Source organism: Perissodus microlepis, chromosome 3, assembly GCF_051167445.1.
Source record: "Perissodus microlepis isolate ML-2025 ecotype Zambia chromosome 3, ASM5116744v1, whole genome shotgun sequence".
Taxonomy (NCBI): Eukaryota; Metazoa; Chordata; class Actinopteri; order Cichliformes; family Cichlidae; genus Perissodus; species Perissodus microlepis.
In genome coordinates, this window is record NC_140463.1 from 10,453,697 (window position 1) to 10,469,776 (window position 16,080).

Sequence of the window (16,080 nt, forward strand, 5' to 3'; positions counted from 1 at the left end):
TCATCTCGGATTGTTTAATCTTTGTTCGTGAGGCTGCCCCGACCGTCCTACATGAGGAAGCGATCTAACTTCTTACTGAGCCCGCCTCCTCTTCTTCTTCGTCTTTTTCTATGGGTTGGTCGGCCAAAAGTCCATCTTTGTGTTAGGTGTTCATATTCAATTCAGTTTTATTTATATGACACAAAATCACAACAAGACTTGCCTCAAGGCATTTTATATTGTAAGGTAGATGCTATAATAATTAATTTGCTTCTCATATCACTTCCTGTTTTATTTTGGTATTCTTTTGTCCCTCGTGTCTTGTATTTATTTTTACTTTCTTTCATTTTTAGCCTAAATTAATTCCACCTAGCAACCTGCATTTCCCCCTATTAGCTCTTTTTTTTTGTATAGATTCCGTTTCGTTTTGTCACTTGTCATGAAGTCTGTGAACTTCCCCTCATATATTCCAGGCTAATTTTTGCATTTGTCAGACTGCAACTGCACATTGAGCACAATAAAAAGTTTCTCTAATACAACATTTTTCAATTCTGTGATAAGTTGAATCATTTGTAGAAATCCTCATTCAGAAATCTCTTCCAGTGCAGCAGGTTGTACATTTTAATTTTTCAAAACAAAAGCACAACCTGCTCACCCATCAGCTAAGTCCTTGAAAACACTGCTCAAATCCTGGCTAACTCCTCTTTAAGGCTCTTGCTGAAGAACAGATGGTTGCATAACTGATGTCAACAGGTTCTTCAGCATTTTGCACAAATAACAGAGAGCAAGGTCGGGACTATGCAGGTTTGTATGATCACATAACACAGGCACACCACATCACTGCCAACAGTGTTTCAGTACAAAAACACAAACTATTTACATGTCAAGCTTCATCTCCATTCATTCTTTATTCTCTTCAGCACCGTTTGTTACAGTAGTTTTATGTCACTACAGTTTAGACTCTGTGAAATTCAGTTTCCAGTAGCAAAACACAGACAGACATTTGCATAGTAAAGAAGTAAGAATAAAAATCAAGACAATATGGATATAAGCATACATATAGCATAGACTTCAGTCTCCTGAGGAAATACAGTCTGTGTTGGCCTTTTTATTCAGGTGCTACATGTTGTATGACCACTCCAGTTTGTTGTCACCCACAGCCTGAGGTACTTGTACGTGTTGACCACCGCCACCTCCTCTCCCCCTGTTTGAATTGGCAGTGGACCTGGTTTGGACCTCCTGAAGTCCATAACCAGTTTCTTGGTATTTGAGGTGTTGAGTTGTAGGTGGTTTGTGTGACTCCATGTGACAAAGTTCCTCACCAGACTTCTGTACTCCTCTTCCTGATCATCCCAGATACACCCCATGATGGCTGTGTCATCCGCAAATGTCTGAATATGACATGATTCAGAGTTACAGACGATGTTAGAGGTGTACAGGGTGAAGAGAAGAGGGGACAACACAGTTCCCTGTGGTGCTGCTGACCACGGTGTCAGACGTGATGTCCTTCAGCCTGACGTACTGCGGTCGTTCAGTGAGGTAGTTGGAGATCAGAACCATGGACAGCAACCACAGTGAGAGTTCAGGGGACAAGACACATTTATCAAACCCTACTTTGGGTAAGCTCCATATTTTTATTCTTGGACCCAGTGGAGGATATTATATACACTGCATATTGGCAGTGCCATAACTTATATGTTATATTACTAAGATGAACAAATTTACATTATATATGCATGTAAATATGTCTTCTATAAACTAATTAAAAATATGACAAAAGTATCTCGTTTGACTGAAACTGGTGGCAGCAGTATTCTGATCAGGCCAAGATAAGTGCTCCACCTGGATGGAGTAGCCATGGAGTAGACAAGCACATCTGGATTCACTAATGATGCAGAATCAGGAAACAGCACAACTGTATTTTTTACTTCATAACATAGGGGTTAATTGCAGTTTATGTGAATTTTAGATTACACTAACAATACCTTCATTTCCTTTATGGCTAATTATCTTTATATTATTAGAAAAAAATTCATACATTTTAATTGTTTTTTACTTTGCATGGCCTCAAGGACCCGTGTGATTCTTGAGTTTGAGTCTATTTCAGTGAAAAGAAAAACTCCATAAATATATCTTCAGCAGCTGTACCTGGGCCTCCTTGTTTGTTCATAACTGATGTCTTCAGCTGTATTTTTAATGCAGCTTCATGAAGAGATTATTTTAATAAACCAAAGCAGCTTCTCACAGTTTTCTTACCTTCACATCTGTTGTGAAACACAAAGTGACCACAAAGAACTTGTGAGTGTTTCTGTGAAAAACAAGGTGGACAACCACAAAGTTGCCATCATCTTTTTGACACTTCACCACAGACCAGAAGTCAACCATGGTCTCACAGCATGAACACTATTATTAGACAAACCACCCTCCAGCAGATTCAGAATAAGGTTTGAGAAAAAAATGTTGGTGCGAAGTGAATATGCAGAGTCTAAAGGGTGTATTTATAAAATAAAATATTGAAAAATATTTGAATAAGTTCTTGATGTAATTCATCATTAACGTTGAATGGTCAAATGTAAAGAAAACAGTGAATGCTGGAAGAAGTTCTTAATATGATTATAAATGTCTGTGTGCAGAGTTTCCAGATGATGTCTCCATGATCCTTCCTGTGTTTAACATGAGCAGCTCTGTGTTGAAACAGCTGCAGCTGAAGTGTTTTCTTTCTATCAGAAACAGGATGCTGGACGACTGCAGAGCAGTTAGCTTCAACCACAGACCACAAACACACAGTCCAGCTCACAGTGAACAACACTCAGTAAGTACAGAGTTAAACACACACGTGACTGTGATAATCAAACTGTAATGTTTTACTGTTGCAACAATCCACATTTATACACTGCTGATCATCCCGCACATGCTCCGTAATGTCCTCATAATCCATCTGTTACGTGCCTAGAGGTGTGGCTTTGCTTTTGTGTTCTATTTATCTTTCAGGTGTCAAGCCTCCACCGATTGGCCAGTTCGAAGTTGATTGGCATGTGTCCATTGGCTGGTCTGGGCCCAGTTGGCCAATCACACGCCGAGGATTACTACAAATGAGCAGCTCCCTGGCCAGCTGGCGGCTGCTGGCTTCTGCTATGACAAACATTTGTGAACACGCTTCTTTGTATTATTGTGTGGTGGGAGGCTGGACAGGTAAGCTGGGGTACCCTATACACTGATTGCAGGTGTTAAACTGTTAGACACACTAGGTTATGCGGTTGATGTCACTTTGGTATGTTTTCACTGACCTTTTGTCGAGCAGCTAGGTAGGCCTTTTGTTTTGCATTTTTGTTTTAGTTAGGCCCTGGAAGCTCTTGACCTCTTTTTGTTTTATTACTGTCTTTGATTTGGCTCAACCGCCCAGTCCTCCTCCCCCACCTTTTTCTTATAGATTCCAATAAATCCTGCCTGATTCTTAACTGTCCTGTTGTCATCCTCCTTTATTGATTGTGGTTGTCCGGTGTTGCTGTCTCCTTCCTGCCTTTGCCACCACCATGGTGGGGGACGTAACACATCTTATTGAAGTCAGCAACAATCTGCGTGAAGCTACATCTGATCCACATTCATACCAAACTCCATCTGAGACATTGAAGAGGAAAATGTGAGAAAATATCTGTTCATCATTATTCTAATAATGGACAATGTCACATGTTTCTTGAATATTTTCATTTCTAGTTTCCTTAAATGTTCCCACAATATTAGCTCTGCTTTGTTTGATTGGCTGAGTACAACCTGGGTTGTTTTTAAATGTGCTTATAAATAAATTGATTGATGATGTGTCCACTGTGCAGCTGTGTTGACATAATGAGTGAATGATTTGATCTTTTCACTGCCTGCTGTGTTTCCTCGACTCCTGAGCAAAGATAAAGAGTCAGTTCAGACCTGCAGTTGGTCCTCATGGTGTTTTGAACTTGAATTCAGCCTGATTTGTTTTTCATGTCTTCTCCTCCATCATCAGTTATCAGGAGAGCAGACAGTCAAAGTACAAGAATTCAAACAGTGTCAGGATTTGTTGTGTGTTGGGCAAAACGTGAACCCAAACACAGCACTGCAGCGAAAAGAAGTTAACTTAAACAAACTTAAACTTTATTGCTTTAATCCACAAAAATACAGAAAGTCAGGTGTAAATAGCCTAAATAATAAATACTCAGTTTGGAAACACGGGTGGAGCAAATCAAGAAACAACAAGATCGAGGAACATAAAGTACACAAGACTATCACAATAAAACAGGAAATATAACGCTGAGATAGAGACTCTGACAAATGAAGTTGACACAGACAAAAAGATGAACAAACACAGAGACAAGGCTGACTACAAGTGGCATGGTGGAATAATTGAGAGAATGTCCACATTAACATTACGATGGGATTTTTCTCCTTTTCAATTATTGCATGCTTTTGGTTTGTGTTTCTGTGTGAGGTATAGGTCACGCCCATGTGTTAGTGGAGATTCCACTCTAGTCTAGCTGGCAGCTATTTGGAGTTGAGTACTGGGAGAAGTTGATTGGCATGGATCTGGGTCCTTCTCTATAAAGAGGAGAGAAAGGAGCACTACAGGGAGTGCAGAATTATTAGACAAATGAGTATTTTGTCCACATCATCCTCTTCATGCATGTTGTCTTACTCCAAGCTGTATAGGCTCGAAAGCCTACTACCAATTAAGCATATTAGGTGATGTGCATCTCTGTAATGAGAAGGGGTGTGGTCTAATGACATCAACACCCTATATCAGGTGTGCATAATTATTAGGCAAATTCCTTTCCTTTGGCAAAATGGGTCAAAAATAGTGAGATATCTTGCAGAGGGATGCAGCAGTCTCAAAATTGCAAAGCTTCTGAAGCGTGATCATCGAACAATCAAGCATTTCATTCAAAATAGTCAACAGGGTCGCAAGAAGCGTGTGGAAAAACCAAGGCGGAAAATAACTGCCCATGAACTGAGAAAAGTCAAGCGTGCAGCTGCCAAGATGCCACTTGCCACCAGTTTGGCCATATTTCAGAGCTGCAACATCACTGGAGTGCCCAAAAGCACAAGGTGTGCAATACTCAGAGACATGGCCAAGGTAAGAAAGGCTGGATTGGTAAAGGGCAGAGAGCTCCAGTCTGACTCAGACGCCAGCAAGGTGGAGGTGGAGTACTGGTTTGGGCTGGTATCATCAAAGATGAGCTTGTGGGGCCTTTTCAGGTTGAGGATGGAGTCAAGCTCAACTCCCAGTCCTACTGCCAGTTTCTGGAAGACACCTTCTTCAAGCAGTGGTACAGGAAGAAGTCTGCATCCTTCAAGAAAAACATGATTTCCATGCAGGACAATGCTCCATCACACGCGTCCAAGTACTCCACAGCGTGGCTGGCAAGAAAGGGTATAAAAGAAGAAAAACTAATGACATGGCCACCTTGTTCACCTGATCTGAACCCCATTGAGAACCTGTGGTCCATCATCAAATGTGAGATTTACAAGGAGGGAAAACAGTACACCTCTCTGAACAGTGTCTGGGAGGCTGTGGTTGCTGCTGCACGCAATGTTGATGGTGAACAGATCAAAGTACTGACAGAATCCATGGATGGCAGGCTTTTGAGTGTCCTTGCAAAGAAAGGTGGCTATATTGGTCGCTGATTTGTTTTTGTTTTGTTCTTGAATGTCAGAAATGTATATTTGTGAATGTGGAGATGTTATATTGGTTTCACTGGTAAAAATAAATAATTGAAATGGGTATATATTTGTTTTTTGTTAAGTTGCCTAATAATTATGCACAGTAATAGTCACCTGCACACACAGATATCCCCCTAAAATAGCTAAAACTAAAAACAAACTAAAAACTACTTCCAAAAACATTCAGCTTTGATATTAATGAGTTTTTTGGGTTCATTGAGAACATGGTTGTTGTTCAATAATAAAATTATTCCTCAAAAATACAACTTGCCTAATAATTCTGCACTCCCTGTAGAGAGAAACAGGAAGGATGACACCAAAGGTCTAAACAATATAGATGCAGCACATAAATTACTTTATAAACCCAACGACCCAGGACCATGACACACTGCTCTCACTGACATAATCTGCCTTCATAAGGTAAGGCAAATTTATTTATATAGCACAATTCAACAACAAGGTGATTCAAAGGGATTTACAGAGACATTAAAAAACAAAAAATCATAAAAAACATGAATTTAAATGTATTAAAAAAAACTAGATAAAATCAGAACAGTAGGTAAAATCAGTAGTTAAAATGTAAGTTTTGAAATTTAAGCTTAAAAGTGTGGATTTGGTGCTTTATTCAAATGCAGCTGAGAACAGGTGAGTCTTCAACCTGGATTTAAATAAACTGAGTGTTTCAGCTGATCTGAGGCTTTCTGGGAGTTTGTTCCAGATATATGGAGCATAAAAGCTGAATGCAGCTTCTCCGTGTCTGGTTCTGACTCTGGGAACTGATAAAAGACCGGATCCAGATGACCTGAGATATCTGGAAGGTTCATACTGGGTCATTCAGAGCTTTATAGACCAGCATCAGAACTTTAAAGTCTATCCTCTGACGGACAGGCAGCCAGTGTAAAGACCTCAGAGCTGGACTGATGTGGTCCACTTTTTTGGTCTTAGTGAGGACTCGAGCAGCAGAGTTCTGAATGAGCTGTAGATGTCTGACTGATTTTTTAGGTAGACCTGTAAAGATGCTGTTACAGTAATCAAGCCTACTAAAGATGAATGCATGGACTAGTTTTTCCAGGTCCTGTTGAGACATCAGATCTTTTATCCTTGAAATATTCTTGAGGTGATAGTAAGCTGACTTTGTTATTGTCTTAATGTGTTTTTCTAAGTTTAGGTCTGCATCCATCACTACACCCAAATTTCTCGCCTGGTTGGTGGTGGTTTGGTGTATAGATTGAGGTTCTCTGGTGACCTGTAATCGTTTTTCTTTGGCACCAAAGACTATTACTTCAGTTTTGTTTTTGTTTAGCTGGAGAAAATTGTGGCACAACCAGTCATTAATTTCCTCAATGCATTTACCAAGAGCCTGTACAGGGCCTCGGTCTCCTGGTGACATTGTGATATATATTTGTGTGTCATCTGCATAGCTATGATAGTTTATTTTGTTGTTCTTTATAATCTGTGCCAGTGGGAGCATGTAAATGTTAAACAGAAGGGGTCCCAAGATGGAACCTTGGGGAACTCCACATGTGATACTTGTCTGCTCAGATGTGAAGTTACCTATTGATACAAAGTATTTCCTGTTTTCTAAGTATGTTTTGAACCAGTTTAGTACAGTTCCTGAAAGACCTGCCCAGTTCTCCAGTCGTTTGAGTAATATGTTGTGGTCAACTGTATCAAATGCTGCACTGAGATCCAGTAAAACTAAAACTGACATTTTTCCACTGTCTGTATTCAGACATACAGGGAGTGCAGAATTATTAGGCAAATGAGTATTTTGTCCACTTCATCCTCTTCATGCATGTTGTCTTACTCCAAGCTGTATAGGCTCGAAAGCCTACTACCAATTAAGCATATTAGGTGATGTGCATCGCTGTAATGAGAAGGGGTGTGGTCTAATGACATCAACACCCTATATCAGGTGTGCATAATTATTAGGCAACTTCCTTTCCTTTGGCAAAATGGGTCAAAAGAAGGACTTGACAGGCTCAGAAAAGTCAAAAATAGTGAGATATCTTGCAGAGGGATGCAGCAGTCTCAAAATTGCAAAGCTTCTGAAGCGTGATCATCGAACAATCAAGCGTTTCATTCAAAATAGTCAACAGGGTCGCAAGAAGCGTGTGGAAAAACCAAGGCGCAAAATAACTGCCCATGAACTGAGAAAAGTCAAGCGTGCAGCTGCCAAGATGCCACTTGCCACCAGTTTGGCCATATTTCAGAGCTGCAACATCACTGGAGTGCCCAAAAGCACAAGGTGTGCAATACTCAGAGACATGGCCAAGGTAAGAAAGGCTGAAAGACGACCACCACTGAACAAGACACACAAGCTGAAACGTCAAGACTGGGCCAAGAAATATCTCAAGACTGGTTTTTCTAAGGTTTTATGGACTGATGAAATGAGAGTGAGTCTTGATGGGCCAGATGGATGGGCCCGTGGCTGGATTGGTAAAGGGCAGAGAGCTCCAGTCTGACTCAGACACCAGCAAGGTGGAGGTGGAGTACTGGTTTGGGCTGGTATCATCAAAGATGAGCTTGTGGGGTCTTTTCGGGTTGAGGATGGAGTCAAGCTCAACTCCCAGTCCTACTGCCAGTTTCTGGAAGACACCTTCTTCAAGCAGTGGTACAGGAAGAAGTCTGCATCCTTCAAGAAAAACATGATTTTCATGCAGGACAATGCTCCATCACACGCGTCCAAGTACTCCACAGCGTGGCTGGCAAGAAAGGGTATAAAAGAAGAAAAACTAATGACATGGCCACCTTGTTCACCTGATCTGAACCCCATTGAGAACCTGTGGTCCATCATCAAATGTGAGATTTACAAGGAGGGAAAACAGTACACCTCTCTGAACAGTGTCTGGGAGGCTGTGGTTGCTGCTGCACGCAATGTTGATGGTGAACAGATCAAAACACTGACAGAATCCATGGATGGCAGGCTTTTGAGTGTCCTTGCAAAGAAAGGTGGCTATATTGGTCGCTGATTTGTTTTTGTTTTGTTCTTGAATGTCAGAAATGTATATTTGTGAATGTGGAGATGTTATATTGGTTTCACTGGTAAAAATAAATAATTGAAATGGGTATATATTTGTTTTTTGTTAAGTTGCCTAATAATTATGCACAGTAATAGTCACCTGCACACACAGATATCCCCCTAAAATAGCTAAAACTAAAAACAAACTGAAAACTACTTTCAAAAACATTCAGCTTTGATATTAATGAGTTTTTTGGGTTCATTGAGAACATGGTTGTTGTTCAATAATAAAATTATTCCTCAAAAATACAACTTGCCTAATAATTCTGCACTCCCTGTATGTCATCAAACACTTTGGTCAGAGCGGTTTCAGTGCTGTGGTTCTGTCTAAAACCTGACTGGAAGGCATCATAGCAGTTATTCTGTTTTAAGAAGTAAATGGTAAATGGCCTGCATTTGTGTAGCGCTTTACTCAGTCCCTAAGGACCCCAAAGCGCTTTACACTACATTCAGTCATTCACCCATTCACACACTGGCAATGGCAAGCTACATTGTAGCCACAGCTGCCCTGGGGCGCACTGACAGAGGCGAGGCTGCCGGACACTGGCGGCAACAGGCCCTCTGACCATCACCAGGCAGACATGGGTCTGCCTACTAGTATCTTGCCCAAGGATATTTGGCATGCAGCCAGGAGGCAGCCTGGGATCGAACCACCGACCTTCTGATTAGTGGCTGACCTGCTCCGTCACCTGAGCTACAGCCACAGTAATTGAGCTGTGGAGAAACTGCTTTTTCAATGATCTTACTTAAAAATGGGAGATTTGAGATCGGCCTGTAGTTGTTCATTTGTGTCTTGTCAAGATTGTCCTTTTTTAGTATAGGTTTAATTACAGCAGTTTTTAGCGGTTCTGGAAACACACCTGATATTAAAGAAAAGTTGACGATCTGTAACAGGTCTGACTCCAAAGTCTTTGAGACCTTTTTGAAAAAAAAAAGGTCTCATAAAATAAACATTTCAGTATCTGTACTTTTAACAGTCATACTTGTCCTGTATTTACTTGGTATCGGGGTAGTTTCAAGTTTTCTAGTATTGCACAATACTACTAAAGATATACTCGATTATGAAATATCATAGCCGAAAGCAGAACTTCTATGAGGAAGCTGCGGCAGTGCAGAAAGGAGAAGTTAGAAGCAACCTGGCTTTAACCTCCTAAGAGCCAAACTCTTCCACGGCATGCATTTTTGATTTCTCTTTGATATTTGGGCTGATTGGGACCCAATGAATGTAAAAACAAAGAATGACCAGATTTTTTTTACCTGATTTTTGTTTCTAAGAAAAATGAGAGCCACATATGAGGATATTTGTTTAAAATTTCGATAGAACAGTAGCAGTATAACGTCCTCGTAAGTGGATATCAGGCCCTTGTAGAGCAAAATTGAGTATTTTGGTCTAAATAACCCAAAATGTGATGTCCACATATGTGGACGCCAGGTCCTAGGAGGTTAAAGCTCCGTGGCTTATAAGAGCTCCGTCATGAGTTTAACTTGTAAACCAAAAGTCTACATTTAGTTATGCACCATACCATACATTTTGCTTATAAATTAAATTAAAGCTGCAATTATTTTCTCCAGAGTAAATTATTGGTGTTGATTATAAAGGGCTTATTAAAAAAAAAACCACTTGTACTTCCTGACCTTGCTTCCTGTCATTTGTGCAAAATGTATGGGAACCTGTCAACATTAACGGTACAACAGTTTGTTTTTCAGCCAGTTTATTATCAAGTAGTTTGTCATGGCAGCAACATTTTAAATGTTTAGTGAGCTAAAGGAAAAAAGGGGCGTTCACTTTGGATCTGAGCAATGCTGCCAAAGACTCTACAGAGAGCAAGGCTAGAGAGATAAAGATTTGATGGGTGAGCAGTTTGTCTGTGGCATCCAAGTTTTTGTTTTTATCTTTATTGGCTAGGACAGTAAAGTAGAGGGAACAATCTGCAGGAAAGAGCCCAGGCAGGATTCAAACCCAGGCTGCCGCAGCAGGGACTCTGGCTCTTGGTGCATGGGTCACATCCTCAGCCAGGTGATCTATAACCAATTCAAACTTCCAATTCAAGCAAGGGAGCTGCTCACTCATCACTTCTATGTTTAATAGTTATAACTTATTAGCTCAACCTACAACAAGTTCATCAGAATGTGAAAAACTGAGCGTCTGATTCTCAAGATGCTTTCAAACCCCCCACTAAATGTGTCCGCCAGTGCCTACAGTTTCATAGAAAATAACTGAATACAAATCTAGGTATTCATGTTAATTCTGTCTTATCTTTATATCACTAATTAACAGCAGCAGCCGACTCCAGGCATCTGTATATTGTAGATAAACAAAAGCAAAACCACAACGCGTGCCCGCGTGAAGAAAGAACTCCTTTTAAACAGGAAGAAAACAGCAGCAGCTTTATAAATCATATAAAATGTGATGGTTTTTTTTTTTTTTTGCTTTTCTATGACCCACGTCTGTTTCAGCCTCACATTCGAGTCCTGAGTTGTGTGGTGGCTGCTGTTTGTGAAGATAAGTGTTTCCAGAGGCCCCAGTTTAGTGTTACCAGCAGTGAACTCATGTGACAGGAGCCCCATCTTTTTTTTTTTTTTTTTTTTTTTTGTGTCCCGTTTGGATCTTTAGCCATCAGAATTGTTGTCTTAAGGCCAAGAAAGATGCCAAGCGGATTTATTTTACCAAGTGGATCATCATGGCCTTGCCATATTGGTCCATTTGATTGACCTTTATTATAATTATGTATTTATTTTATTTTCGGTTGATACAAACGGGACAGACGTGACTGGGGGATAGGACAGGGAGAAAGAATGAAAGAAAGAGAGGGAGAGAAAGAAAACCAAAGGGGAGAAGAGACGGTGAGAAGGGGGGGAAGAAAGGAAAAAAAAAACAAACAAACAAAACGCCTGGATCACCTGTATGGAGAAAAAAAACAGAAGAGAAAGCAAACAACAAAGAGCAACATAATAAAAACAGCACCATCACAATAAACTAGCTAGCAGTAGATAACAGTAGATACTAAATAATAAACGATATTGTGCAGCACGCAAGATAGACAGCGCACAATGTGCTTTGAGGCAGCAGCCAAGAAAGGTGTAGTCCGCGTCTGTGAACACCCGTGTGTACACCTGTGTGGATCAGCATGCTTGTATTCCAAAGGTTTCTCCATGTAACGATCTGCTAGGGAGTGTGGGGAGCCATAGCCCCGTCCACCAGGGTATGAAGCAGGTATGGAGGAGATCCAGGCCCCAGATATCCAGAGGCCCCAGAGTACAAGGACCCGAGGAGGACCACCAAAGGGGGGGGGGAACTGTGCCACCCTCCTGGGAAGAGCTGAGTAGAGCCCCAAACGAGAGGTCACCCCGCAGCTACGGAGCAGAGGCCAGAGGGGGTTGCAGTGGCGTGCCCGCGGGCTCCGCCGGCAGCCAGCTGTGCCAGAGAGGACCGAGCTTCAGGCCCAGAGGCCAGAGGCCTGAGGGCATCCCACCCCCCGGAAGGAGCCCAGCCGGGCCACAGGCGCCCGGCCCCGCCAATCGGCCACCAGGAGTGAGCCGGTACATGCATGAGCGCCCAGCCCCAGATGACAAGGACCACCAACACACCAACGTCTAAGGGCATCAGCCACCGGCAGGGAGTGTGGTGAGGGGAGATAGGCCTCCGTACTTTAGAGGGCCTGAGATGTACCCAGAGAGGTTGAGTCTAAGACCCAACCTGACATATAGACACAGACAAACAGGCACACACGGACACAGACGTGCATTCCCACCCCCATATGCACAACCAAATACTCGGCACTCACCCAACGTGTAGACAGACACAAATAGACACTGCACAGACAGTCGCACTCCCCAAACATACTCTATATCCCAGGTCCAGGTACCCCCACCCCCAGAGGGGCAAGCCGCACCTAGACCCAGGAGATGTAACCCTTCTCTCTGGGGTGGAGGCAAGCGGACCACCTCCTTATCTGCAGTAGCAGGGAGGCCCCGCATCCCAGACCCCAGTCTGACGGCCAGCACCTCCTCCCAGCCCCCCAGCCCTGGCGGCTAACAGAACCGGGGTGAGTGAAGACCTCAAACCTCCCTACGCCCGCTCATATGTAATGTTGTTGTGTGCTGTTCTAAAGTGCATTTAAAACTCAGGAGAGCATGGTACTAGCTTCCTCTCAGAGAGCAGCACGGCTCCTCCCGAAAACCCTTAGTGTCTAAATGCATTTAAAATTGAGGGTAGGGCACCAGCGCCAGAGGTGGGTTGGAGTACAACGACCATCCTCTGGATGCTGTAAAACGTGCCCACCCCCAAGGCCCTATATGTATGTGTTATGTGAGAGTGTGAGTAATGTGGATGTCTAGGTTGCAGAATAAAATTGAGGCACAGGCGGCCAGAAGGGGACAGAGGGGGAGTGCCTCCCCTGCACCCTGGTGACATACCTGCACCCCAAGCCCTGCGTGTGTGGGTGGGTGTGGTAGAGCGGGAATAGGGAGGCAGCTGAGGATGGGGAGGGAAGAAAGGGAGGGGCAAGCGGCCCCTCCCTGGGGCCAGCTCCCCCACTGACCCCAGTAGGCACCCCCACGCTCTGGAACCCACCAGGGCAAGGAGGCCCAGGCCCATCCGGACCGGGGCCCGCAGCAGCAGCACTGCCCAGCCCCACAGAGTCCGGGGCAGCCCACCCGACTCCACCCCAGAGAAAACTGCACCCACCCCATCATCCAATCATCTCCCAAACTACACAAGACAATAGACACCCAGGTTGAGTTCATTCTCCCCCTCTCCTATATCTCTCCCCCCACCTGCAGAGTGAGCTCCTGTAGTGAGGAGACCACCTGCAAAGATGTAACAACCTCCCCACCAGTTAGAGAGCCCCCTAGTTGGGCCGATGCACCAGAGGTCCCCTGCACTGGGGCTGAGCCCCCCTGCACCCACCCACCCACTGCTCCGGCGACACAACAGCCAGGACCCAAGCCCCCAAGGCCCGGCCAGCACCCCAGACCGGGGGGCGGAGCACCCCCAGACCCCCAAGCCTCCACGCCCGTCCCGGACCCTCCCAGGGGCAGCCAGGCTACCAGGCCAGTAACCAACGTCCGCCAGCACAGACCCTCCCCCATCTCCGCTGTACGCAGCCACAAGGAAAACACCATCCAAGAGCCCCAGAGCTTCTAACCAGGTCATGGCCACAGCCCCCAGGTTAGGCCCTCCAGGGAAACGTCCCTAGGGACTCCCCAGACGCCCTAAGGCCGTCCCTACCCCCACATCAACCACAATAGCGAAGGCAGGACCAAACCATGACCCCCCACCCCCACTAGGTGATGAAGCCGATCAAAGGAGCCCAAAGGAATTGATCAAATGTGATGGCAGAGGTTGTATCAAGACTAATGTGATCTATTAGATGGTTTTTATATTGGTTAGAATTAAGATTATTTTTATTTTTCCAGTTAATGAGGACCATTTTCTTGGCAATGCATAGGGCCGTAAAAACAACGTGGGCTGTGTTTATTTCTGCAGTGACCTCATCCAAGTTGCCCAGCAAGCATACTAAAGGGGAGGCTGGAATGTTACATTTCAGACACTTTGATAAGTCTTCACATATCTCACGCCAAAATTTCTGAACTGGTGGACAGAACCAAAGAGCGTGGATGTAATTGTCCGGTGTATTTGCTGTGCAGTGTGAGCAGTTGTTGGAAGGCGTATAGCCCATCTTGAACATCCTATGACCAGTATAGTGCACTCTGTGTAATATTTTGTATTGTATTAATTGCAAACTGGGATTTCTGATCCATTGAAAGGTTTTTAAGCATATCTGAGACCAAAGGTTTGGGTCTAAGTTGATTGATAAATCTGCTTCCCATTTTGCAATAGGAAGGGATATTGATTCATCTATTTTAGAAAGTGTTCTGTATATTTTAGACAATAATTTGGGGGGTTTTAGACTAAGAAATTGTACCACACTTGGTGGTGTTTGTAATTCAGCTTCACTGGGATTAAATTTCTTTTTTACTATGGATTTAATTTGTTGATATTCCAAAAATCGTTTCTTGTTGATCCCATATTGTATAACTAGTCTGTCAAACGAAATAAAGTCTGTTCCTTCCAATATATGTTCCAAGTATTTAATTCCTTTGCAACTCCAATCTGAAAAGTTTATGATATTATTGTTTTGTAATATGTCTGGGTTGTTCCAGATAGGTGTACGTTTGCATGGGATTAATGAAGACTCTGTCATTTTTAGAAACTCCCACCATGCTGTCAGAGAAGAGCTAATATTGATGCTTTTAAAGCATTCATGTCGTTTGATGTTTGAGCTGATAAATGGTAGGTCTGAAATTTCTAGTGCCTGTTCTACATCTATCCAAGGTTCATCTAAGAAGGTGTGTTTAAACCATCTAGAGATGAACTGAAGCCTGTTGGCTAAAAAATAGTGATTAAAGTTAGGCAGATCTAATCCTCCTTTATCCTTGGTCCTTTGTAGTGTTTTTAAGCTGATACGTGGGGGTTTATCTTTCCAAAGGAATTTAGAAATGTACGAGTCTAGAGATCTGAACCAATCTTGTGATGGCTTATTTGGGATCATTGAAAATAAATAGTTTATTTTTGGCAAGATCATCATTTTTATAGCGGCGACCCTTCCCATGAGTGATATGGGTAAAGATTTCCATCTAGCCAGGTCGCCTTCTACTGTCTTTAAAAGTGGGATGTGGTTTAATTTAGTTAATTCTGAAAGTTTAGGAGAGACATTAATACCTAAATATTTTATATTTCCACATTGCAGTGGGGAAGGAGAAGAATTATGGAAGGAGCAATTAATCGGAAGAACTGTTGATTTCGACCAGTTAATTGAATAATCTGAGACACTTGAGAAGGAATTTATCAATGCAATTGCCCCAGAGATATTGGTTTGTGAGTTTTGGAGAAAAAGTAACACATCATCTGCATAAAGGCTGATTTTATGTTCTATATTCTTACATTTTATGCCCTTAATTGTTGTAGCCTGTCTAATTGCTGCTGCTAATGGCTCAATAAAAATTGCAAACAGTGAAGGGGAGAGTGGGCATCCCTGTCTGGTGCCCCTCAGAAGAGAGAAGCGGGAGGATGTTTGGTCATTTGTTCTGACACAAGCTGTTGGGGAGTTATATAATATTTTTAACCAGTTTATGAAACAGGGTCCAAAACCAAATTTATGTAAAGTTGCAAATAGAAATTTCCAGTTAACTCTGTCAAATGCTTTTTCTGCATCTAAAGAAAATATTATGGTTTCAGTGTTTTTACTGCATGAGTAGTCTATTAAATTAAGTAATCTACGTGTATTTGTTGATGAGTGCCTACCTTTTATAAAACCAGTTTGGTCAGGATGAATTAAAAGGGGGGTTATTTTCTCTAATCTCTTTGAGAGAGCTTTGCAGATTATTTT

At 42.7% G+C, this 16,080-nt stretch overlaps 1 long non-coding RNA gene across 1 annotated transcript; it reads left to right on the forward strand.

Annotated features, from left to right (window-relative positions):
- The first annotated feature begins 2 nt into the window (after positions 1-2).
- On the forward strand, positions 3-3,586 carry LOC146389842 (uncharacterized). The gene is made up of 3 exons (XR_014798573.1): positions 3-1,598; positions 2,707-2,791; positions 2,971-3,586. It is a non-coding gene; the product is annotated as an uncharacterized LOC146389842 (long non-coding RNA).
- The last annotated feature ends 12,494 nt before the right edge of the window (positions 3,587-16,080 follow it).